Genomic DNA, 25,126 nt, shown 5'->3' with positions numbered 1-25,126 from the left:
TTATTTGTGATTCTTTTACCCACACCGAGCCATTACAACTAATTCTAGGGTTCCCCCACTTGCTGAGACTGTACACATTTTCCTGTTTAGAGGCAAAAACACCATCTACAATGTAGGCAATAGAAAATAAATATAGTCTTTATTTTCCTTCTTTTCCTTTAGATTCAAGCTGAGTATAATTAGAATAAATGAAGGTTAGACTAAAGTTTGCATTCCTTTCTACTGATATTATGTTTTTATTTTTGGACAAAAATAGAAACGTCCTCCAAAGAGCTAATTTTTACTTTGAGTACATTTTAGAGCTTGTAATTTTCCTTGAGTAAAGAAATTGAATCATTACTTCAACTTTTACTGGAGTATTTAACAGCAGTATTTGTACTTTTACTTAAGTACAGAATGTCTATACTTTTGCCAACTTTGCTTTTGTTACACAAAAACAACAAAAACTTTATTTCTGGTTGCTGTATGTAGTCTTGTAGATTGTCTTCACGTTTTGAAAGTTTTTTCATTTGTCACAGTTCAAACAGTCAGCCATAGTTCTTGTGTATAGTATTTTTAGTCTTACTGTAAACATTCCCCTCCTCCTTTAAATTATGGTAAGTCAGATAGCTGTGGAAACCATAGCTGCATTAACCAAACAGGAAACAACAACAAAGTTCACGGAAGAAACCACACGTTGAAGTGTTACACCCCCCTTTGCTTGTTTGTTTCTTCTTTGTTGAACTAAATATCAAATATACCAAATACACTGATATGTTAAAGGACTGAATGTGTACTATAATTCGGTCTTAATTTATGTGCAGATAGTATTGTTTTATCTTTGCATACCCATTTTAACCAGCAAAAATCAGTTTTGTTTTTCAGATTTGACTCTTTATCAGCACATGAAATGTTCTTACCCTCTGTGTAGCTCTGTGAGCAGCTTTTCACGCCTTGGCATCAACATCCTGACCTCAGTTATTCCGGTGAACAGAAACAAGGGCTTGTCCGGAATGGCTTCACCTATGACACATGAAAAACATTGTGAATCTTCATGTTTTAATGACAGACAGTACCTCAAACGGCCCAATGAACCGAGGGGCTAGTTTCTTTGATTCAATTCATAGAGGTACGTACTTGTGTTAGAGCCAGACTTTCTGGCCAACTTGATAGGTGTCAGCTGGAACACGCTGACGATTTGCTAGACTTTTATTCTGTTCAGCTGACCTGAATAGAGTGCTCCGTGTGGTTCTACAAAAACTGTGACAGTGGCGCATGTTATGCTGCATGAAAGATACTGCTAGTATCCCTCCAGTGATGGACAGTGCAGGGGTAGGTTCCCCTAGGAAAGCCTCAAATGGAGAGACTCAAGTGGCTGCAGATGTCATTAAATTGCGAGTGTACTCCACCCATGCCAACTGGGAAACCCATGTGGACGTTTGATGAGGCCACACACCAAAGAACCGCCTACAGCTCCTGGTTGGCCCTCTCTGCTTGGCTGTTGGTCTGCAGATGAAACCCAGAAGACAAATTGACTTGGCTCACTATTTCCGTACAGAACTCCTTCCAAACAGACGAGATGCGAACTGGGACCCTGATCTGACATAATATCTTGAGGAATGCTGTGTAATCGAAAAACAAGGTCTCTTAACAGTGTAGCAGTCTCGAGAATGGTGGTCAACTTGGGTAAGGCAACAAAGTGTTTGTTTTAGAAAAACAATGATGGTTAGAATAGTGGTGTTACCTGATGGAGGTAAGCCAGTAACGAAATCCAAAGCTGTGAGACCTTGGCCTCTTGGGCATAGGAAGAGGTAGAAGAAGGCCAGCGGGACGGCGTCTTTTACTAGAGATGGCCACCAAAATAGACGTTTTGAAAATAGACGTTTTTCCGGGTGACAGACGAATCTGTCTGTGTGCACCTAGTGGATGACTAAAAACACGAGGAAGCAGGGGTTGTTGGGTATTCTGGCGTGTTGCATGTGTGACTGGCAGCTCGTGAGCTGCAACCGCAGTAAATAAAATGGCTCAAAACAACACTCTCTGGACCACACCACACCACAGTGGTGCCGAAACCCAGGAGGCGGCACGGTGGGTCCTTACCGGAGCCAGGGAAGGGAGGAGCTGCCCCAGATGCTGGCTGAAATGGCGGCCACCCAGCGGGAGCTGGTGGCGGGGGCGCCGCCGGCGAAAAGAGCTGCGGGACAGGACTAGGCTGAGCGCCACCTGGGGCGAAATGCGGAGCGGGCAATGCAGCTCCAGGCTTGGTCGACACCGCTGCTGCCAACAACACCAGTGGAACCTGGTGGTGGGGAAGCAGTAGAGGAGCCGTGTGGGACACCTCGGCAGCCGGAGGTGGTAGACAGGACGCACTGGGGTCCGCGTCTGCCGGAGGAGGGGGAACAGCTGGGTGAAATGCTGCTCCTGCTGGGAGTGGTGGAGGAGTCTCTCAACCGGAGGCGGCGGACAAGGTGCACAAGGGTCTGTGACGGCCGGAGCAAGAGGGGCAGCTGTGCAAAGGGCTGCTCCAGTCAGGAGCGGTGGAGGAGCCATTCCAGCTAGTGGTGGACGAGGTGTGAGAGGGTCTGTGCCCGCTAGAGGTGGAGGAGCCACTCTAGCCGGAAATGGAGGAGTTGCACGAGGATCCGCTCCAGCTGGGAGCGGTGGAGGAGCCGCTCCAGCCGTGAGCTGTGGAGGAACCGTGTGGGGAGATGGAGGTCCAGGGGACCTCCAGGGGAGCCTGCTCAATCTAGGTCCAAGACTGAGGCGCGAGATGCTCCGGAGCAACGGATGCCGGCCCATCCGCCCGTGAGCAGGGGCTCACAACTGTGCCTGCAGGGTTGTGCTGGCTCGCCAGGTGACCATGGGCGGCCTCCGGAAGGGACACGGCCCTGTTGCCGAGGTCGGAAGCCAGTTGGGGAGAGTAGGTTTGGCCAGATGGCTCCCTGGCCTCAGTCAGGCGATGGGGGTGTGTGGTGAGGCATGGTCAGCGGTGCCGTGCGGACGTACCTGCATGGCTTCAGCAATCACGCCCACCGTGTTAAAAACACGGGGAAGCAGAGGTTGTTGGGTATTGTGGTGTGTTGCATGTGCGCCTGGCAGCTTGTGAGCTACAGTTGCGGTAAATAAAATGGCTCAAAACAACACTCTCTGAACCCGCTGTGTCTCTGTCACACCACATTGGGCTTCTCCTTTTCTGAAGCCTCATGATGTGGGTGGGAACTGGTGTGAAAGAGCGTCTGGCTTTGTGATCCAAGATCCAGGTCTGTAGGTGATAGTTAAGTTGAATCTGGTGAACTAGGGCCCACCTGACTTGATGGGCATTCAGACGCTTGGCAGCTTGTGGGGAAGTCAGGTTCTTATGATCCATCCAGATGAGCATGGGGTGCTCATTTCCCTCCAACCAATGCCTCCACTCTTCTAGAGCCAACTTGACATGATTGCCCACGTCATAGTTTTGCTCTGACCAAGAGAGATGTCGAGAGATAAAAGCACATGGATGCAATTTGCCTTTGGTGCATTCTGAGAGGACAGCCTCCACGCCAGAATCAGAGGCGTCCACTTCTACCACAAATGGTTTGCTGAGGTCTTGCTGGACCAGGATGGTGGAGGAGAAAAGCTGCTTGAGTTGATCAAAAGTGTGGGGCTCAGGCCACTCCACCACGGCCCTAATCTTGGCTGGGACTGCCCGGAGCTGACCCTGCTCCACAATGAAGCCCAGGAAAGAAACTGTTTGCATGTGGAAATCACACTTCTCACCTTTGACAAATAGGCAATTTTCCAGAAGGCGCTGTAAGATGAGACGGATGTGGTCCACATGGTCGGAGTGAGTCTTGGAAAAGACGAGAATGTCATGCAGATAGACAAAAACGAAATGGTTAAAGTCCCTCAGAACATCATTCACCAGAGCTTGGAAAACAGCAGGTGCATTGGTCAAACCAAATGGCATGACAAGATACTCGAAGTGACCTAGGTGAGTGTTGAAGGCAGTCTTCCATTCGTCACCTTTTAGGATTCTGACCAAGTGGTGGAGGTCCAGTTTAGCGAAACTGGTGGCTCTAACATCCTGATGTTATTGTTTAGACAGTTGTAGGGCCATGGGAAGTTAACTAAAATACTGTTCTTGTATATTTTGAACCTTGTGTTCAGTGGTGAGCCATCAATCTACAACTATCTGCCCTTTTCTGCGGATTCTGTCAGTTCTTCTCAAAGGAGTCAAAATGTTATTTCTCACAGGAACATTATCTGAAAAAGATTTTTCAAACATTGTTGAACATTTGATTAAAATCCCAAAAGGTCGATTCTGTTCATCTGGATGTAGTTTTCATTGCAAGAATTTGATTAAAATGTTTTCTTGGAAAATAAAATGCCAGTGTTATGGGTATGTTTGCTAGGAGAGTGCTAGGTGACATTCAGGGAATGTTCTGTGACTGTTTGCTGAATGTTCAATCCAACCCCTACCTGCAAAAAAAAGTAGTGGCATAGCTTGTTTGTCTATTAATCTCTGTTAGTAGTACACCCGTATGTGCTCCAGCCTAACACAACAAAAAGGAGGACAGCACCACCTTGTGGCACTATTCTGCAACTGTAATTCACAAGCAGGCACTACGTCTTCTGTGATGTTATGTCAAAAACTGCATGTTCAACTGTTTAATACCACTTTTTAGGGCAAAATGAGATGGTGGGTCACTGTGGTGTCCAGTCTGGCCTCAGTCCAACACGAGAGAGAGAAGAAAGCACATTCTTTTAATATCACGGATCTCAAACTCCAGTTCTTGAGGGCCGGTGTCCTGCAACTTTTCTTTGTGTCCCTGTTGACACTCCCAGCAGGACACGCACCACTGGCAGACATCTGTTCAAATGGCAATAAAATCAAAGCATTATTTGCTCCTGTCACAGTACTAGGTCTGTGACCCAGTATTTGTGTTTCATTCTTTGTGATTATATTATTTGATGATTGTTGATTCATGGTTTTGGTTCTCTTGTTTTCTGTGTGTGTTATATTCTTGGTACCTTGGATTTAGGTTTCTGTTACTTTGCCTTCCCCATGTCCCATGTCTAGTTACTCTTGTCTCCATGTTCCTTCTGCCTCCCAACTCACTCGTGTCTTTTGTCACTCCTGTCACTGTGCCACTGTGTTGTCTTTGTTCAGTGTCAAATCTGCGTGTCTGTGTTATACTTCCTGTTTTACTTTGATGGTCCCTTGTCTCATGTCAGTGTTGCTAGTTTTGCTTCCCCTTGGTGTTGTCATGTTTGATTACTCCCAGCTGTCCTCTCCTCCTGTGTCTCCCTTGTTATCCCTCAGTGTATTTAAGCCCTGTGTTTTCCTTGCTCTTTGTCATGTTGTACCCTCAGTTTGCTGTGTGTTTTTCCTCTGTGTTTCTTATTTTCTGGTTTTTGAGTCCAGTTTTGTTCCTAGTTTCATGTTCAGATTTTGGTTTGTTTTTGTGAAGTGTATTTTGTAAAAGGTTTGTTCAGCATTAAAGCTGCTGTTTTTAGTTTTCATTCTGTGTCTGTGACTCCTGCAATTGGGTCCTATCCTACCTGCCACACAGCACACCATGACAGCTCCAGTCTTTATTTTTGTGAAATATTTGGACTGAACCCTCCAAACCACTCTCTTTTTTTGTCCCTTCAGTCTATTACAGTTTGTAAAGCTTTTTAAAAAACAGACTATTTTTCAATATTTTTAATCATCTTATTCATCCTATATCAGTAAATCAAAGCCCCTTTTTTAATATTTATTGTTGTAACAGACCTGGAGCTTTGAGCATTTCTCTCAGTGACCTGTTGTTGACAGCAATGTGCTGTCCAACTTGTACCAAACTATCGTAGTTTTGTTTAAATCAAGTGATTGTAGAGACCATGTGATGAGTTTTATGTTTCAGCTCTTCATCACTAGGTTTCTTTTGTTGCTTGTTGATAGCTACCAAAATTTTCTGGTTGAGGTGCAACTTGCTAAGGAACATTTAACCGAATATTAGTGGAGGCGTGTGTGTATATTTGAGTCTGAATGCATACTGTGATGTAGATTAGAGAAAATCCACCCAGTTCTTTGTTTTAAAGTCATTAAAGATGGATGCTGTACAATCGTTCCATGTTGGAAAAATAACAGTTTGAAGAAATAATTAAAAGCCCCCAAATCAACATGATATTCATGCCAGTGATGAGTGTATGTAAACTTGACCACAAATTCTAAAAAGAAGTCTTGGCATGGTGAGCTGTTGTCTATCTTCAGTCTTTTCAAAAATAAATAATTGTGAGAACTTCGTGTTTCAAAGTTTTGAAGAAATGCTGAAGGACGAAGAAGAGATTTTTTTTCTGCTCCATGCTTTAACATTTGTTTTATTGTAACTGGATTCACATAAAACTACTTATTCTGAGTAACACTGAAGTCTCTTTATGTAGTTTAATTTAATTTTCATACAGGTAAAATTTTCAGATATCGACCTGCAGCACCCATCTGCCTCATCAGTGTTTGTTTTGACTCCAGCCTCATTTGTCTTTAGATGTAGTACTTTTCTTTAATATAGATACACAAAACACATTTAGCTTCAAAAGACTGTACAGCAGACAGTTCAATAACACATTATCCAGGAAATTATTTATATAAAAAAACAATTTCCCTGGTCGCATTACACTTTTAGCACATAATACATGAATAAGAAAATCAAGCACAAAATAATCATTCACATTTATTTCATTATAAACATTTCTGAATGGAAGCTTTAAATGTTTGCAGCATTAGCTTTGGAAAAATTGTCTCAATGTGTCCTTTACCTTCACGGTTTTTTTTTAAATGTTGAACTGAATTTTAGACACACACAGCCACAGCTGCTTTCTCACAAATACTTCTAAGAGTTAATTTGCAGGAATGATCAAACCAAAACATTATCCCCATTTGCCCCATCATCGCACAGTCCTCTCCATCAGGATCTTGCACGGGATAACTATTTGGCTCGGTAAGGAACCAAAATGTCAACCTATGGGATGAAGAACAGAAAGGGCATTAACTGTAAAAGTTAAAGTTGAACTTTGATTTTGAAAATGGACAAAGTCAGAATTTGTTCAATTTTTTTTGCCAAGACTGCATGTCACAAAATCTGTTTCCTTTTTTCTACGGTTTGTGTTTTGTCCTGGTCCTGTTGTTTCTTCTCTCTCTTTGATTTCTGCTTACATCCTCACTGTCACTGAGTCCCATTAATAGATGATTGCCTGATTGTTCTTAGTGTGTTTTGATGCATGTGTGCGTATATATATATATATATATATATATATATATATATATATACACATACACACACACACACACACACACACAGACACACATATATATATAAAAAAAAAAAAAAAAAAACACCCAGCACGCCCCTGCGGGCGGTTTATCCTTCAAGCTCGGGTCCTCTACCAGAGGCCTGGGAGCTTGAGGGTCCTGCGCAGTATCTTAGCTGTTCCCAGGACTGCGCTCTTCTGGACAGAGATCTCCGATGTTGTTCCCGGGATCTGCTGGAGCCACTCGCCTAGCTTGGGAGTCACCGCACCTAGTGCTCCGATTACCACGGGGACCACAGTTACCTTCACCCTCCACATCCTCTCGAGCTCTTCTCTGAGCCCTTGGTATTTCTCCAGCTTCTCGTGTTCCTTCTTCCTGATATTGCTGTCATTCGGAACCGCTACATCGATCACTACAGCCGTCTTCTTCTGTTTGTCTACCACCACTATGTCCGGTTGGTTAGCCACCACCATTTTGTCCGTCTGTATCTGGAAGTCCCACAGGATCTTAGCTCGGTCATTCTCCATCACCCTTGGGGGCGTCTCCCATTTTGACCTTGGGACTTCCAGGTTATACTCGGCACAGATGTTCCTGTACACTATGCCGGCCACTTGGTTATGGCGTTCCATGTATGCCTTGCCTGCTAGCATCCTGCACCCTGCTGTTATGTGCTGGATTGTCTCTGGGGCATCTTTACACAGCCTGCACCTGGGGTCTTGCCTGGTGTGATAGACCCCAGCCTCTATGGATCTTGTACTCAGAGCTTGTTCTTGTGCTGCCATGATTAGTGCCTCTGTGCTGTCTTTCAGTCCAGCTTTGTCCAGCCACTGGTAGGATTTCTGGATATCAGCCACCTCCTCTATCTGCCGGTGGTACATACCGTGCAGGGGCCTGTCCTTCCATGATGGTTCCTCGCCTTCCTCCTCTTTCTTGGGTTTCTGCTGCCTGAGGTATTCACTGAGCACACTGTCAGTTGGGGCCATCTTCGTGATGTATTCGTGGATGTTTCTTGTCTCATCCTGGACTGTGGTGCTGACACTCACCAGTCCCCGGCCCCCTTCCTTCCGCTTAGCGTACAACCTCAGGGTGCTGGACTTGGGGTGAAACCCTCCATGCATGGTAAGGAGCTTTCTTGTCTTGATGTCAGTGGCTTCTATCTCCTCCTTTGGCCAGCCTATTACCCCAGCAGGGTACCTGATCACGGGCAGGGCGTAGGTGTTGATTGCCCGGATCTTGTTCTTACCGTTCAGCTGACTCCTCAGGACTTGCCTGACCCTCTGCAGGTACTTGGTGGTTGCAGCTTTCCTAGCGGCCTCTTCATGGTTCCCATTCGCCTGTGGGATCCCCAGGTACTTGTAACTGTCCTCTATGTCTGCAATGTTGCCTTCTGGTAGTTCAATCCCCTCAGTTCTGACTACCTTCCCTCTCTTTGTTACCATCCGACTACACTTCTCCAGCCCGAATGACATTCCAATGTCATTGCTGTATAGCCTGGTAGTGTGTATCAGTGAATCGATGTCTCGTTCACTCTTGGCATACAGCTTGATGTCATCCATGTACAGGAGGTGGCTGACAACCGCTCCGTTCCGTAGTCGGTATCCGTAGCCAGTCTTGTTAATGATCTCACTGAGGGGGTTCAGGCCTATGCAGAACAGCAGTGGGGACAGAGCATCTCCTTGGTAGATCCCGCACTTGATGGTGACTTGTGCTATGGGCTTGGAGTTGGCCTCTAGTGTTGTGTGCCACATTCCCATTGAGTTCCTGATGAAGGCTCTTAGGGTCCTATATATATATATATATATATATATATATATATATATATATATATATATATATATTATATATATATATATATATATATATATATATATATATATATATATATATATTGGGGGTGCAACAATACTTGTATCGATATTGAATCGTTCGATACAGTGCTTTTGGTTCGGTACGCATATGTATCGAACAAAACGTATGATGCCTTTTCTATGGCCTGCTTTAACAACGTGCTAACCTTATTTACAATCAATATTGTATGGATGTAATAATGATACTAAAGATACAGAGCGCTGTTAAAAAATAAAAAAACAATACAAAATATCGAACAATACAAAATTTTGCTGTCTGTGTTGAGCGCTCAGTGGATCTGCGTTCGACTACTCCGCCTAAGCTGCACTGTCGAGTGCAGATCCACTGAGTGCAGCGCAAGCTAGCAAGACAGAAGCTAAGCTCGTTGCAACATGGCTACTGCCTCAACTGTACCCGAAACTGAACCTCCCCCACCCTCATTCAGATCTGGCCTTTGGAACTATTTTGGTTTTCATGTGAAACATGACCCTGGATGGTAAGCGCGTCATGGACAAAAGTAAAACAGTATGTCGGATGTGCCACGCAATGCTCAATTGGTGGGAACTAGTGCGTTAGCGCAGTTAGCTCGTTAACGTGTTGACGCCGTCCAGCCCCACACACGGAGCGATCCGCGGTAACTTGTTAACGGAGATTTGCGGCGTTATGGCGTTAACGTCATTTTAATGAGATTAACGCTGACAGCACTAGTGGGAACACAACGAATATGACTGCACATTTACGCCGACATCATCCTAGTGCAAAGACAAGTGGAAGCAGACAAAAACAACAAGCACGCATGCTACAAACTTTACCCGAGTCATTTAGACAGTTAGCACATGATTCTCCTTATGGGACCTGATATGTTTAATATGCTGCTGAGAATATACCCCAGAAGAAGCGTATAGTATAGCTTTTATTTTGGAAAGAACCATTTCTCTGTAATAAACTCTCTTTTCCAAAGATGAGTGATTTCTCGATCAGATAGATTTATTTTTTTATTATTATTTTGTTGTTTCAGCAACATTACATTTAAAAACTGTACTTTTGAGTTAAAATATATATTTATAATTTTAATAAATGACAAATTAAAAAGGCATGAACATTTTTTGTATCGAAAAAATATTGAACCGTTGCACCCCTAGTATATATACGTATATATGTATATGTATATATGTGTACTGAATCAAACCTTTCATTCAGTGGTGATCCGTCCACCCACAGCCATCTGCCCTCTTCTGCTGAGTCTGTCAGTCCGATCCAGAATTCTTCAGTTTTTGTCTGCAAGAATCTCTAAACAGGAACATTTGATCAAATTATTTTGTGAAACTTTCTGTTCTGGAATGATGAAACAAGAGGGTGAGAACATGAACCTGCAGCAGTGTTTCATACCTGCTCCTCACTGCTGTCTATCTTAACCAGGTCTCCTCCTTTAGTCCTACATTCAGTTCTGCTCTCATTCCAGGAGGAGGAATTGGTGGAGAAGTAATAGCACTTTCCTCCATGTTGCTTCCAGCCATCTTCACATTTATAACATGGATCATCTTTGAAGAGATTACATCAAACACTTCAGTCAGGTGGAAGAAATCACTGTTCACGACTGACCTGCAGTTACAATCTAACGTACTGTTTGTGTCAGTCCATCAATGTTTCTTTAATCAGAGGATAAAAAGTATATCAAAGAAAAAATATAAACCTTACTCATAGTTATATCAGGAAGTTGTGGGGTTGTAGTCGGTATCGTGCTGTGTGATTGTTTTACTGTTATAGAGAAGAGATGAAGTTTTTAAAAAAATATTTGCAAAATTTTCAGCAGGATCATCTGTTTTTTGACTTGACAGCAGCAGGATGCTCCTTTGATCCTGTTTCTTTAATCAGAGGATAAAAAACACGTCAAAGACAAAATATAAAACTTACTCATGTTTATTTCAGGAGGTTGTGGGCTTGTAGTTTGTATTGGGCTGCACGTTTGTGTTACTGTTATAAAAAAAGAGATTAAAAAAATTATTTTCATAGATTTTTCAGGCAGGAGGATGGTCCTTGTGTCATGCAGCTGTATATTTGTTTATGCAATTGTTTTCTGCAGATACAAATGTGTTTAAAATTCATAACGTACTAATTTTTACTTCAGGCTCCGGGCATGTGGGCTGCACTGTACTACATGGTTTGATTTCAGGAGGTCTCTCTAAAAAACAAAAAACAAATTAAAAAAACAGGCTTAAAAAGAATAATTATTCATCAGGATCAGTTATGAGAATGAACATAAATTAAATATTAAAATGTTGGAAAAAAACATGCTAAGCAACATTTAATAATATTAATAATAATGTGTGTTATGTGATTAAATTCCAGAGGTCACAAACAAAAGTTTAGTACAAAATTACAGTGTAGTCTCATGTTCTTACCTGTGACATCAGCTTTTACAGTTTCCTGCTTCATCTCAAGGTTTCTGAGCATGTCCCTGGTTTTCAAAAGCTCCAACACTTATTAAAACAATAAAAATAAGAAAAGAAAAAAAACCAAACAGTAATATTTTCGATTTCACTTTATCTCTTTATCTGCATTTGATTTTGCAGATTCCATAGCCAATGAGACGGTTGTTGTTACCAGAACCTCTTATTTCAGTTCACCTGTAGTGCTGATTTATTCACATTTGAGCAGACTTTGGTAGCATGCAGGTAAAGAATATGTGCATATAACCAGAGAGCAAAGTAACTTTTTTAATCTTAAAATCTTTGGCTACTTAAATATTTAATTTTTAATTGAATATAATTTTTTATATACATGCTGGCCTTAACATTTAATAAGGTTAATGTGTTAAAAATAAGAAGCTAGCCAGGCATTCTTCTTTCATCGACGGCTACGGGTGTGTTGGCTAAGATTCATGAAGAAGAATGTCTGAGTCACAGTTTAATTATCATTTTTAATTTAGCGTACAAATAAAAATAATAACATATTAATTATGACAAAACTCATGTGCTAAAAAGCAGCATAGTTCCCCCACAGAGTAAAACACATTCATAAGTGGTTGTGCTATCCATCCAATTTATGATTTAGGTCACAACTCAAAAGTTTTTCCTTCACAATTTTATAGTAAACATTCTGATTGTTAATAAATTTATGGTAAATCAGACACTTATTTAATTAAAGCAAGATGAATAAAATTACAAACTCACAGAGATAAGTTACCACGAGAGCCGATACCAGGAGAACACAGACAACCAGCACGGCCACTCTGAGCTTTAACGCATTGTTTGATTTTGCATGTTGAGAGTGAAGAGCTTCACCTGATTTAGAGGAGATAGAAAGTGAACACACAAGTACATAAACACTTAATAAATAGTTCTAACTCTAGTGCATCTGAGGACAGATGTAAAAATATTACACTGCCTAATGTCATTTCAGTGTTTGTCTAGTACAAAAATTTAAAATAGGTGAGAACCACAGCTGGATTAGACCAACAGGAAACACGAAACACTGCATATTACAGAACAACATGGTTGCCTTTCTTAGTTTTTTTCTCCATGAATGAGGTTTTTCATATTTTCGTATGATAAAACCCAGAAAACAGGCTTAAGATATTTTACCCAAAAGAGTATTGTTTAATTTCAGAACACGTTACGTTGTATGAAAACAGCATTGTTCACAAAAAGTGTGTATTTTCTCCTCCCTGTTACCTTCTATGTATTTCTGTGGACGGCTCATCATGCTGAAACTTCAAGCTCCTGACTTCAGAGTTAGTCCAACTGTGTCTGAATCACAATAAAAAAACCAACAAACTAATTATTTTAATCAATTCCTTCAATATTTACTGAAAATTTAGCATCAAGATTCACCTCTGCGACCCTCACCTCAGGCTTTTCAAAGAGAAGTGAAGCACAACACCTTTCACAGCTCTTTGTTAAAAAACAAACTTCCTGATGACTTTAAAGGATGGGGAGGAGGGTCTATCTACAGCGCAGCTCATCTATTTCAAGACAAATTCAAATAGATACTAGAGCAGAATAAATTATTTCGGCAACGAAGCTTTTCAAACAGAAGTTAAAAAACCTGCTCAACACTAATGAGCTGTATGAAAACTAATTTCAGTTTGTTAAGCTACAAGTATGACAAATATTATCATTAAAACATCAATATTTGTGTTTATTTACCTTAAACTCAACAATAAAATATAACAAAGTGGAACAGAAGACCAGTTACTGTATATTTAACAATAAGAATAAATGTTATGTTAGGAACTTTTATGCCTTTCTGGCTTAGTTTGTTGGATATTAGTGTAATATAACATGCTAAACATTTTCTTGTGCATGAATCAAGTTGTGTTTTGATTTTTGGCAGAAATTTTGAATTTTAGTTTTTCACAATAAACTTTCAAATGTTTATGAAAAGACATTTCTGTCCCGCTTGTTTACTATTTACTACTTTACTACTTCACAGTGGAGCTTTATGCAGCTACAAGCACATTAAATGTGTTTTTCAATTATTAAGATTTCTCTCACTGCACTTTATCTACACTCCACATTTCAATAACAATTTCATTTGTCCTTCATTTAAAATTATAAAACTAATTATTTTCAGTATCATCATGGTCAGCTAAGCTCTGGTGGTCCATTTTTAGTTAATATGATTTAAAACAACAAAATATGATTTAGTAATAATGGCACTTTACTCTAAGTTTTGTTCCCAACTTTCTTTTAAAAAGCAATAAACACTTTGACAAAAAAACCCAACAAAAACCAAAAAACCAAAAACGGTCTAAGAAAAGCTGGGTAATAATGGTTGTGTGCCATCATATTAAATTGCACTGATGGTCCAAGTTTAATCCAGTTTAGTATAGGACTATCCCATTCTTACCTGTGATATTGCAGTTTTACACCAAACTTCAAGGTTTGTGACTTTTTCTGTGGTTTTTTTGAGCTCTCTCTGTTAATGACCTATGTACCACAGTTGCAGTAATTAAACCTTTCATTTAAAAGCAGTTACTAAACCCAGCTATCTTAGCTAATTATAGACCAAGCCCCACCCTTCCTTTTATTTCAAAAGTTCTTGAAAGTATTTGTAAAAAAAGCTAACTGATCTTCTACAGAAGAATGCTTTGTTTGAAGAGACCATAGTGCAGTGTTTGAGACGATAATATTTTATTACAGCGATTAGAAAATGCCATAGGTACCAACGTTACTGCGCTGCAGTAGTTTCAGTCAAATCTATCTAATATCCTCTAAGTTAGTCATGTACATGGGAAGTCTTCTTTACACACAGAGGTTAATAATGGAGTTCCACAGGGTTCTGTGCTACGACCAATTCTGTTTACATTATACTTGCTTCCCTCAGGCAGTATCATTCAAATGCATAGCATACATTTTTATTGTTATGCAGATGATGCCCAACTTTATCTCTCCATGAAGCCAGATAACACACACCAATTACTTAAACTGCAGGAATGTCTTAACAACATAGAGGCCTAGATGATTTCTAATTTCCTGCTTCTAAGTTCATATAAAACTGAGGTTAATCTGGAATGTATTACCTTGGCCTCCAGTAACACTGTGAAGACTCCTTCAATGTGCATGTTAAACAAATATTTAGGATTGCTTTCTGGCACTTGCACAGTATTTTTTAAATTAGTAGCATCCTGTCTCAGAGTGACACTGAAAAACTACTTCATGCATTTATTACTCATAAGATCGACTATTGTAATTCAGTATTATCAGGCTGTCCTAAAATCTCCCTGAAAAGCCTTCAGTTGATCCAAAATGCTGCAGCAAGAATACAGGCAAGGGCTAGAAATAGAGAGCATATTTCTCCTATACTGGCTTCTCTTCATTGGCTCCCTGTTAAATCCAGAATCAAATTTAAAGATTTTCTCCTAACATACAATGTCTCCAATGGTCAGGCCACTCCTATTTTTTTTTTTTTTTTTATAGTACATTGTACCATACCAACCCAATAGAAAACTTCACTCTCAAACTGCTGGCTTACTTGTGGTTCCTAGGGTTTTTAAAAGTAGAATGGAAGGCAGATCCCTCAGCGTTCAAGCCTCTTATATGTAGAACCAGCTCCCAGTTTGGGAGACAGACGCCCTCTCAGGGGTTAGGCTTAGACAGGTTAGGCTTAAATCTTTTCTTTTTGATAAAGCTTGCAGATAAGGCTGGATCAGGTGACCTTGAACCCTCCCATAGTTATGCTGCTATAGTCCTAGACTGTTGGAGGCTTTCAATGATTCACAGTGTTTCTTCTTCACTTACCTCTTTTCAGTCTTTGTTTATACACCACTCTGCACTAAATTATTAGTTATTATTAATTCATGGCCCTCTTCCACAGTGTGTCTTTGTATTATTGTAGGCTCCTTACCCTATTATATAAAGTTCCTTCAGGTATATAAATAAACAATTAATAAATAAGATTTATAACATATTATAAACATTAAAAAATACAAATGAATTGACTTGAATAGGACAATAAGGCAATATCATAACTACTGATAAACAAAGAACCCTAGAAGCACGGGCTTGACATTGGTTGCCATGCCGATTCATGTGGCCTGTGTCTTAGATCTTTTTAAAAAACTTTATCTTAATTTAGATTCTGGATGCATTGTTCTTGTAGGTTATCTTCACTTTTGGAGCTGCAGTTTTTTTTTTTATTTGTCACAGCTGAATTAAAACACATTGAAGTCATTTTTCCTTCTTCAATTGACCATAAATTAGATAGCTGTGAGCTGCATTAACCAAACAGGAAGCATGGCACAATGTGTATCAGACAACATGGTTGATTGCGGTAACCTCACAGTTATCACATCATCTAAGGGTAAGCCCCTCCTTTTCTTGTTTGTTTCTTCTTTATGGGTTTAATGTTACCAAATACACTGTTATAGTAAAACTCTAAATGTGGTCTCAAGTTTTGTTTTAATTTATGTGTCAAAAATATTGGTTTATTCTAGGGATGCAACGATACCAATTTTTTCAAACCGATCCGATACCGATACTTGGATCTGAGTACTTGCCGATACCGAGTACAAAATCCGATACTTCTACCACACACAAGTTAAACTTAACCAGTAGTAAAGAAACGACCCCAGACAACTCTTTAACACAAACGAAACGTTTACTGAACGTAAGGGCAGAGACAAATACTGTACAACACATCCCTTTTTTAAACTCAAATGATATTCCAATTCCTTAACCAAATGAAATACACTGTATAAATGAAATAATTCCCTTTCAAATTATATTAAACAACCCAACTTATGTTATCACCTTTTGGTAAGTGACTCACTAATATACACTCCAAAACACGTTATATAAATCTACTAAACACACAATATTCACACATGGGCTCCACACACTCACATTCACACTTGTTGCAGGCCTGTTTGTTGCTCACGCCGGACGATGGAGAAAAATCCTCTTCTCCCCAGTAAGAGCACAAAAGTCTGACTTACAGTTCAGCTGATCGGTAGGTCGCCGTGCACCAGTCCCACACTAAATCCACTCCCTGCGGACCCGATGCTGTCTCTGCTACAGCACGTTAGCGAGTCACTGTCCAGCTCTCCGACAGTTCATAGCGGCTGCCTCCTTGGCGAAGCCAAGCAGTCCGGGCTAGCCTTTAGCCTCGGCGGTCGTAGCTGGAAACACAGCACGGTGGTGCGACCATTGAAACAAAAAGTCACTTCACCCACACTCTGTTGTGAAGCTCTCACACGGTCAGCTTCTTCTCTTCTTCTTCTTCTTTGTTTTTAACGGCGGTTGGCAACCAACGTAAAAGGAGCATTACCGCCTCCTACTGTTCCGGAGTATGGGTCAGACAGTGAACTTACAATCTGTATCAAAAAAAAAAAAAAAAAAAAAAAAAAAAAAAAAAAACCCTCACACTCTTTCATACACCCCTATAGCCTTCAAAAACCCCACCAAGTCCCTCACCTGTGCCCTACTACCCTCCAACACACTCTTCAGATTAAATTCCCTGATTCCCCGCACCCTCAATCTATTCTGCAGAACTTTTCTCTCTACATCATAACCCTTGCACCGCAGTATTACATGCTCTACCGTCTCCTCCTCCTCCTGGCACACCCCACAAAGCCCCGTCTCATGTTCTCCTATCATCTGTAGTGTTTTATTTAACGCACAATGTCCCAGTCTAAGCCTGGTAATGACCACCTCTTCTCTCCTATTACCCCCATACAACCTACACCCTGCCACCTCCTTCTTTAAGTGATACAAGTGCCTGCCCTTACTCCCTGAATCCCACCGCTCCTGCCACTCCTGAACAACCTGCCTCCAAACAATACCCTTTGCTTCAGATCCGCTGCTTTCAATTTCCATCTCAGTCCTATATTTAGTCAATGCTCCTTTTGCCAACCTATCCACCTTTTCATTTCCACTGATTCCTACATGAGCTGGCACCCAAAGAAAGTGAATATTGCCACCACAACACCTTATTCTGCTTATAGTCTCCAGAATAGTAAACAGCATACCCTGCCTTGTCTTCGAACAAAACGATTGTAGACTTGAAAGAACAGCTGCTGAGTCCGAACATACTACTACCTGCCTGAGTTTTGAACACTCTATCCATTTCAATGCTACCAATATTGCCACCATTTCAACCGTGTACACTGAAAGGCCATCTGAAGTGCGTCTGTTTATTTCAATATTTTTGGATGGAACTACTATTCCAAACCCTGTAATCCCAGTATCTGGACTTTTAGCACCATCCGTGAACACATGAACATACCCAGGGTATTCATTCGAGCTGTGAAAATGAAATGCTGAAACAAGATCGACTTTTCCTTTCAATTTCCTCTTCAGATCCAGCAAGTACCAGTCCACAGGAGGGGTCTCCAAAAACCATGGAGGAACCACAGGGAACACAACTGCAGGACATATTTTAAGTTCAGACACATGACACTCCTTAGCCCACTGATTCCCCACCTTTCCAAAATGATCCTTCTGACTTTTTCCATACTCCCAGCACTCCAAAAGTACCTCCTTTGTAGGATGTGCGTCACCATGACCACCAAGATGAACCCAGTAATTCACTGATACTTGCTTCCTCCTAAGATCCAGGGGCATTTCTCCCATCTCCACCTGTAGGGCACTGACTGGAGACGTTTTAAAAGCTCCACAGCACACTCTAAGGGCTTCCGATTGCAAAACATCCAAACGTCTCAACAAAGAACGAGCTGCTGAACCATATGCCACACACCCATAATCGAAGACAGATCTAATCAATGCCTGGTAAAGTCTTTTCAAAGCAGAAGAGCTTGCTCCCCAACCCCTCCCAGCTACACACCTCATAACATTAACAACTTTTTTACATTTGGTTTCAATCCGGTCAATATGCTCCCTCCATGTCAGTCTTGAATCAAACACAACACCTAAGTACTTAAAAGAGCTCACTTTCCCAATTTCCTCGTCATACAGTTTCAATGTCAAAGTCTCACTCACTTGTCTTTTGGTAAAGAACATCATTTTTGTTTTTTCCACCGAAAACCTGAATCCCCAGTCAAATCCCCACTCAACCACCATATTCACAGCCTCCTGAACCTTGCCCACTAGGTGCTCAATATTTCTTCCTTTTTTCCATAACACACCATCATCAGCAAACAAAGACCTCCCAATACCCTCAGGAACATCAGAAAAAACATCATTGATCATTATAACAAAAAGCAGGGGACTAATCGCACTGCCCTGTGGTGTCCCATTCTCAACCGTGCACTGACTAGAAATTGTAGACCCAATTCGCACTTGGATCTTCCTACCAGATAAAAAGTTTCGGATCCAATTAAATGTCCTGCCACCAATACCCAACTTATGCAACTTGATCAAAAGCCCATCCCTCCACAACATATCATACGCCTTTTCTATGTCAAAAAACACAGCCAAAACAGATTCTTTATTGGCCTGCGCTTTCCTAACAACATTCTCAAGTCTAATAACAGCATCAGTCGTGTTCCGAGCTGTCCTGAAACCACTTTGGTAATTGGCTAAAGCCCCTTTTCTTTCCAGTTCAAAGGACAGTCTTGCCATTATCATACGTTCCATTAACTTGCATATATTTGATGTAAGAGCGATTGGTCTGTAGCTATCTGGTTTAGATGGATCCTTCCCGGGTTTTCTTATTGGCACAATAACAGCCTCCTTCCAAGTACTTGGGAGCTCCCCCTTAATCCAAACTGTGTTAACCAAACACAGCAGTTTATTAAGCGCTTTCGTACCAAGGTGCTTCAACATTAAATAACAAATTTGATCCTTTCCCGGGGCTGTGGGCTTTGTTTTTTGAAGTCCCCTCACCATTTCCTCCCGAGAAAACACCGCATCCAGACTACTGTCCATGTGCGCCTTTCTTACTAAATCCTCCGAATATTGTGTTTTAGTTTGGCACATTCTGTCCTTTCCCAACACTGAGATGTTATCAGAGCTATGAATCTTAGCAAAAGTTTTCACCATAACCTCCACTTTTTCCTGAACTGTTACAAAGTTCTGTTGGCCCGAAGATAGAACTGGGTAATCCCATTCCCGCCGGTCACCTCCCATTCTTCTGACCATGCCCCAGACCTCCCCCACTGGAGCACGGTCAGCTTTCTAGTCACACACTCTTTTGTGCTGGTTAACCTCAGTAAAACTAGCCGAGTCTCTCACTTTGGTTCAGCTAACCTCGTTCATCTCTCCATGCAAGGTCCCGTTTTATGCTACCTTCACAGGTCTCCAGAAAATGAGAACTCTGAAAAATATTTTAACTCCCTTCAGAGTTACATACCATAAAATAATAATTTTTTATGATTAACATAACAGTTTGATTGCTCTAATTACCTGTATTTACCTTGCGACATATTACAGGGCAAATTACATTCAGGGTAGAGTTACATCACATAACATCAACTGTGAACACCTTATGTTACCGTGGCGTTTAAGTCCATGGGAATTATGAGTATCCACTCCCAAATTCCCATCCGGGCTACATTAGTATCGGTTCATGGTATCGGTTAACTTTTACGAGTACGAGTACGCACACATTTTACAGTATCGGCCCCGATACCCGATACCAGTATCGGTATCGGTGCATCCCTAGTTTATTCCTACATACATTTTTAATCTCCAAAAAGCAGTTTTCACCAGACTGGAGGTTGAGGTGACCACTCAGACCCGAGTGAAGCAGATATTAAGAATATTGTGTCGGTCCCGCTTTTGCTACCAAAACAGCTGTGACACATCAAGGCATGAACTCCACTAAAAACCTGAAGGTGTGCTGTGGTATCTGTCACCAAGATGTTAGCAACAGCTTGTAAATTGGGAGGAAGAGCCTCCATGAATTGGAATTAATCGTCCTGCACATTCCACAAATGCTCGATTGGATTGAGATTTGGAGAATTTGGAGGGCAAGTCCACCTCAAACCCATTTTTGTGCTTTTAAAACCATTGCTGAACTATTTTTGCTTTGTATCAGGGAGCATTATCCTGTGGAAAGAAGTCACAGCCATCAGGGAATACAGCTTTCATTAAAGGGTGTACATGATCTGCAGCAGTGCTTTGGTAGGTGGTTTGTGTCACAGTAACATCCACATGGATGGCGGGAGCCACGGTGTCCCAGTAGAACATTGCCCAAAGCATCATGGTGCCTCTGCTGGCTTGCATTCTCCCCATTGTGAATCCTGGTGTCAGGTCTTCCCGTAAGACTTAACAAAACTTAGACCTTGCCAAACTTACTCAAATGCTTATGGTTGCCTATTTGTCTTGCTTCCTGCTTCTGTTGTTCAATTTTTGTCTAATATATCCCACCCTGGGTGCTCCAGGCAGGAGGTGAATTTCGCAATCATAAGGATGATGCTATAGGCCATGGCACTCCTTAGGATGAGAGAAAGATTAGGTGAGCAACATTCAGCAGATTTAGAGACTGAGTTGGCAGGGAAGATTGTAAACAGTTTGACAGGCAAAACAAACTTGTACTTTTAGTTCTTTCTTCCGACCAGCTTATATGTGGTTTGTCTTTCTAGCAAGGGATATGCTAAGATGAGTGGTTGATGGTTTGGTGGAGAGTCACAGTTGCTGATCCAGCTTTGTACTACACCAGAGTCAACAAGGAGCTCTTTTTGAAGGAGTTAGTTTTAGGCAACGATAAGCAGGGCTTGACACTGATTGACATTATTAGTTATATTTGTCTTGTAGGCGGTCTTAACCGTTTGAGTTAAAGTTTTGTATTTGTCACAGTTGTGAGCCATACCTTTGGGTACACAATATTTTTACAGCCTTACTGTAAACATTCTCCTCCTCCTTTAATTTATGGTAAATTAGATAGCTGTGGGAACTGTAGCTACATCAACCAAACAGGAAATGGAACACACTGTGTATCAGACAACAACATGGTTGGTTGAAGAAACCACACGTTAAATTATCACATAGTCTAAGAGTTAACGCCTCCTTTTCTTGTTTGTTTCTTCTTTGTTGTACTAAATATTACCAAATACACTAAAAGGTTAAAAGATTCAAAGTGGTCTAAGTTTTGTTTTAACTTGGCTGCAGATAATATTGTTTCTGCAAAAACTTTTGTTATTCAGATTTGACAGCATCTCCCTTTATTCACCACACAAATGTTTGTAATGTCTGTGTAGCTCTGTGAACCGCTCATCATGCAGAAGCTTCAACATCCTGACCTCAGTTAGTCCCGCTGTTGCTGCATCACAAAAACACTTCCTTCAGAGATTCAATATATATGTACACACATATATATATATATATATGCATACACCGTAATTTCACGACCATAAGATGCAACGTACTAAAAGGCGCAGTGTCAGTTATGTGTGCCATTACTGTTTTTAACACACACATAAGGCGCACCTGATTATAGGGCGTGGGTTTTATATACAATCTACGCCCACACTTCCCCCTTTAACGTTCTCATGGTGTTCTCTACTACGTCCCCCTTACAACAACAACACACACAGGGCGCGCCGCACATTTTGAAGAAAATCTAAGACTTTTATGTGCGCTTTATAGTCGTGAAAATACGGTATATATATATTCACAAAAAATCATCTGTCAGTCCACATGTTTTTGTAATTATCACAGGATATAAACATTTTAAGTGGAAGCTGGAACTAAGAACTAAAGTCTGAAAATACTAAAGAAACACTTGAATATAAATTGAACTAATAGGTTCACTCTCTGTTCAAATAAAGGATAAAGAAAATATATGTATACAGTCTTTCAGTAAGATGAATTCAGAACTTGGAAATGTGACGCACAAAACAGAATGTTTCCAAAATTCCTCAGTTAGGACATGCTATATTGTATTTAGATGGAAGCTAGCGAGCTAACTTCCTGCTAATTTCTAACTCTGTTAAATGTCACAAATTCCGTTTCGTTTTCATGGATGCCTGGATGATAAACTCAATTGTTACACATGGTAGAGCAGAACACTGATCATTTTATTACAGATGAAAGACTGTTAAGAGAAAACTCAGGAGGCAAGAAACACAGACTCAGCGCTTTTTACATGTACACGGACGAGTGCCCCAACACAGCCTCACACAGTGACGTGTATGAGACGAGTCACGCAGAATTCGCGCGGGGCATCCGTTTGTTCTTTATTATATAGTCAGACAGCTTGCATTCCATTTTTGGGTGGAGCATACAAAGAGAAACAACTCCCTATATGTAAACTGAAGATATGTGAGTTCGTTGGCCATATCAGGGTTTGTCCAGCAGCTTCCTCATGCAGTGATCACACTAATGTCACACACACACTAAGTTTAAATGAAGCTAAACACTATAAGAGCACAAACACTTTAAAACAGTAAAATAAATTTTCTTTAACAAAGACTTAAGATAGTTTTTCAACTCTCAGTGATGCCACAGTGATCGTGTGATTTATGGACCTGCAGCGGTGTTTGAGCCCAGACACGGCTAGTGATGTCAGACTTAAAGACCGGATAAAGAGTGATATGAACATATCTATAACTTACCGGAATGAAAATGTCTGGAGCACACCAACAGATATTTGGAGATGGAAGAGAACTGGATATCAGCTCGTCTCACAGCTGCTAATAGGGCAAAAGCCCTATTAGGCTAATCGTTGTGTCACTTCCGGTATTTCAGACAATCCCTTTCCGTCAATGATTTTTAATTTGTTGCGGTTTTTTAATTTGTTGCTGATATTAATCTTTAATAGGGCTTTTAAAATTGAGAGCAAACAAAACAACCGCTGTATAATGCCCTCCGCTATCTTAGTTTAATTAGTCACAAAACTGTGTTTTCAAATGTATCTGCTTTGGAGAGCGTTTTCAAAAAGCTCAGTTTTCCTTGACTGAAAACGCCATCTCAGTGTGGACGGAAGGCCAAAATGGAGAGAAAAAGATGCGTTTTCAAACGAAAACGTATTAGTGTGGACATGGCCTAATCCTTCTCCTTTTGGTGCCTATGTCCAAACGTGCTCCACTCCCTCTGCTCGTTTCCACAACACTCTGGAAACCACAACAGGCTGTTGTTAGAACATGTCACTGATCTGAAACCAAGACACTGTCACACACAAGCTGGGAACTGAGTTTCTCACTGAAGCTTAGCTCATCACTTAAGTAGCTCTTCTGATCAGCTAATCAGCAACAGGTGAGTGTGGTTATCCCTCAGGTCTGGCTAGCTCAACGGTGGGAAACTTTCTCAGCCTGACGTCTCTGACACTGCCAAAAGCACACACACACACACACACACACACACACACACACACACACACACACACACACACACACACACACACACACACACACACACGTTGGGTATTCATATCTTGTGGGGACATCTAATTGACATAATGCTTTCCCTCCAATGTGAGCTGTAGCCTGTCAAATGCTGAAGCCAACAGGGCTATCGCTAAATTCTGAGATTCTGAGGTCACCAGGGAGGAAGCCTTCTGCATTTTGGCTATGCCTAGAAATTCGGTCAATAAAATGTATGAATTGAATCTGTAATGAAGGGCACCACTGGTGGAGTTGGCGAAGCAATGACAATGTGGACCAAGATTTCACTGCAGTTGTAAAGGGACTGAATGAAAAGACACCAATATTCCCCATAGTCCCAGAGACTAACCAAGCCTGAGAGGGCACCTTCAGCTTCATGATTCTTATCACCTCTGGTGTTTCTCATCTGGTTCGGAGGTTATCACCACAGCAGGCATCAGCCCCTTGCAGCTACAGCTTTGTGAGGCAGCCTCAACAGTGGAGGAGTGGAACATGGCTCAAATTCTTAGAATTCTTCGACTTCACCTCAAATCACCAGCTAGATGGTTGAAACTTGGACGCAGTTGTGTGTTCTGTGATTCTTAGGGGAGGTGTTTTTTAAACTCATGAAAGATGCATTCTGTGCAATCATTCCATCTTAGAAAAAATAACAGCTCAAACAAATTAAAAGTCCCCAAATTACCACGACATTCATGCCCCTGATGAGTGTATGCAAACTTGACCATAACTATGTCTACAAATTCTGAAAAGAAGTCTTGGCATGATGAGCTGTTGTCTATGTTTATGATTTCAGTAATAAATAGTTACAAGAACTTCCTTAACTTCAAAGTATTCTGTTAAATTTTAAAGGATAAATAGAAGACTTTGTCTTCAATGTAAACTGCATGCTTTAAAATGAGTTGTATTGTAATTGGATTCACCTAAAACTACTTATTTTGAATAATATTGAAATCTCACTAAGTTTAATTTTTTGACAGGCAAAATTTTTGATGTCGACATGCAGCACCCTTTGGTCCATTTGTGTTTCCTTTTTACTCAATTTTTTCATCTGTCTTTAGGTGTAGTACTTTTCTTTATTATTTATAAACAAAACATCTACAGTTTCAAAAGATCATGCAGCAGGTAAAGGTGTGATATCACCCCTGTGACTTTTTAAGCAGCACAGAAAAACAGACTGAGGTCTTTTTTTTCTTCACACATTTTCCAGGAAATTGTTTTTGTAAATTCTTAAAAATTATGAATAAAGAGAAAAAAAATAAGGAATTCACAGTTAACATTGGTGTTTTAACCCGTACTACATGAAT

At 40.9% G+C, this 25,126-nt stretch overlaps 1 long non-coding RNA gene across 1 annotated transcript in view; it reads left to right on the top strand.

Moving 5' to 3' along the window:
- Positions 1-20,471: 20,471 nt before the first annotated feature.
- LOC112843496 (uncharacterized) overlaps positions 20,472-25,126 on the top strand; it is a 46,103-nt gene continuing 41,448 nt past the window's right edge. Inside the window, exon 1 of the long non-coding RNA XR_003215871.1 lies at positions 20,472-20,622. This is a non-coding gene — a long non-coding RNA (uncharacterized LOC112843496). The remainder of the gene's footprint in view (positions 20,623-25,126) is intronic.

Source organism: Oreochromis niloticus, linkage group LG22, assembly GCF_001858045.2.
Source record: "Oreochromis niloticus isolate F11D_XX linkage group LG22, O_niloticus_UMD_NMBU, whole genome shotgun sequence".
Lineage (NCBI taxonomy): Eukaryota > Metazoa > Chordata > Actinopteri > Cichliformes > Cichlidae > Oreochromis > Oreochromis niloticus.
The sequence above is the reverse complement of the archived record's forward strand: the minus strand, read 5'-3'. Positions and strand labels throughout refer to the sequence as shown.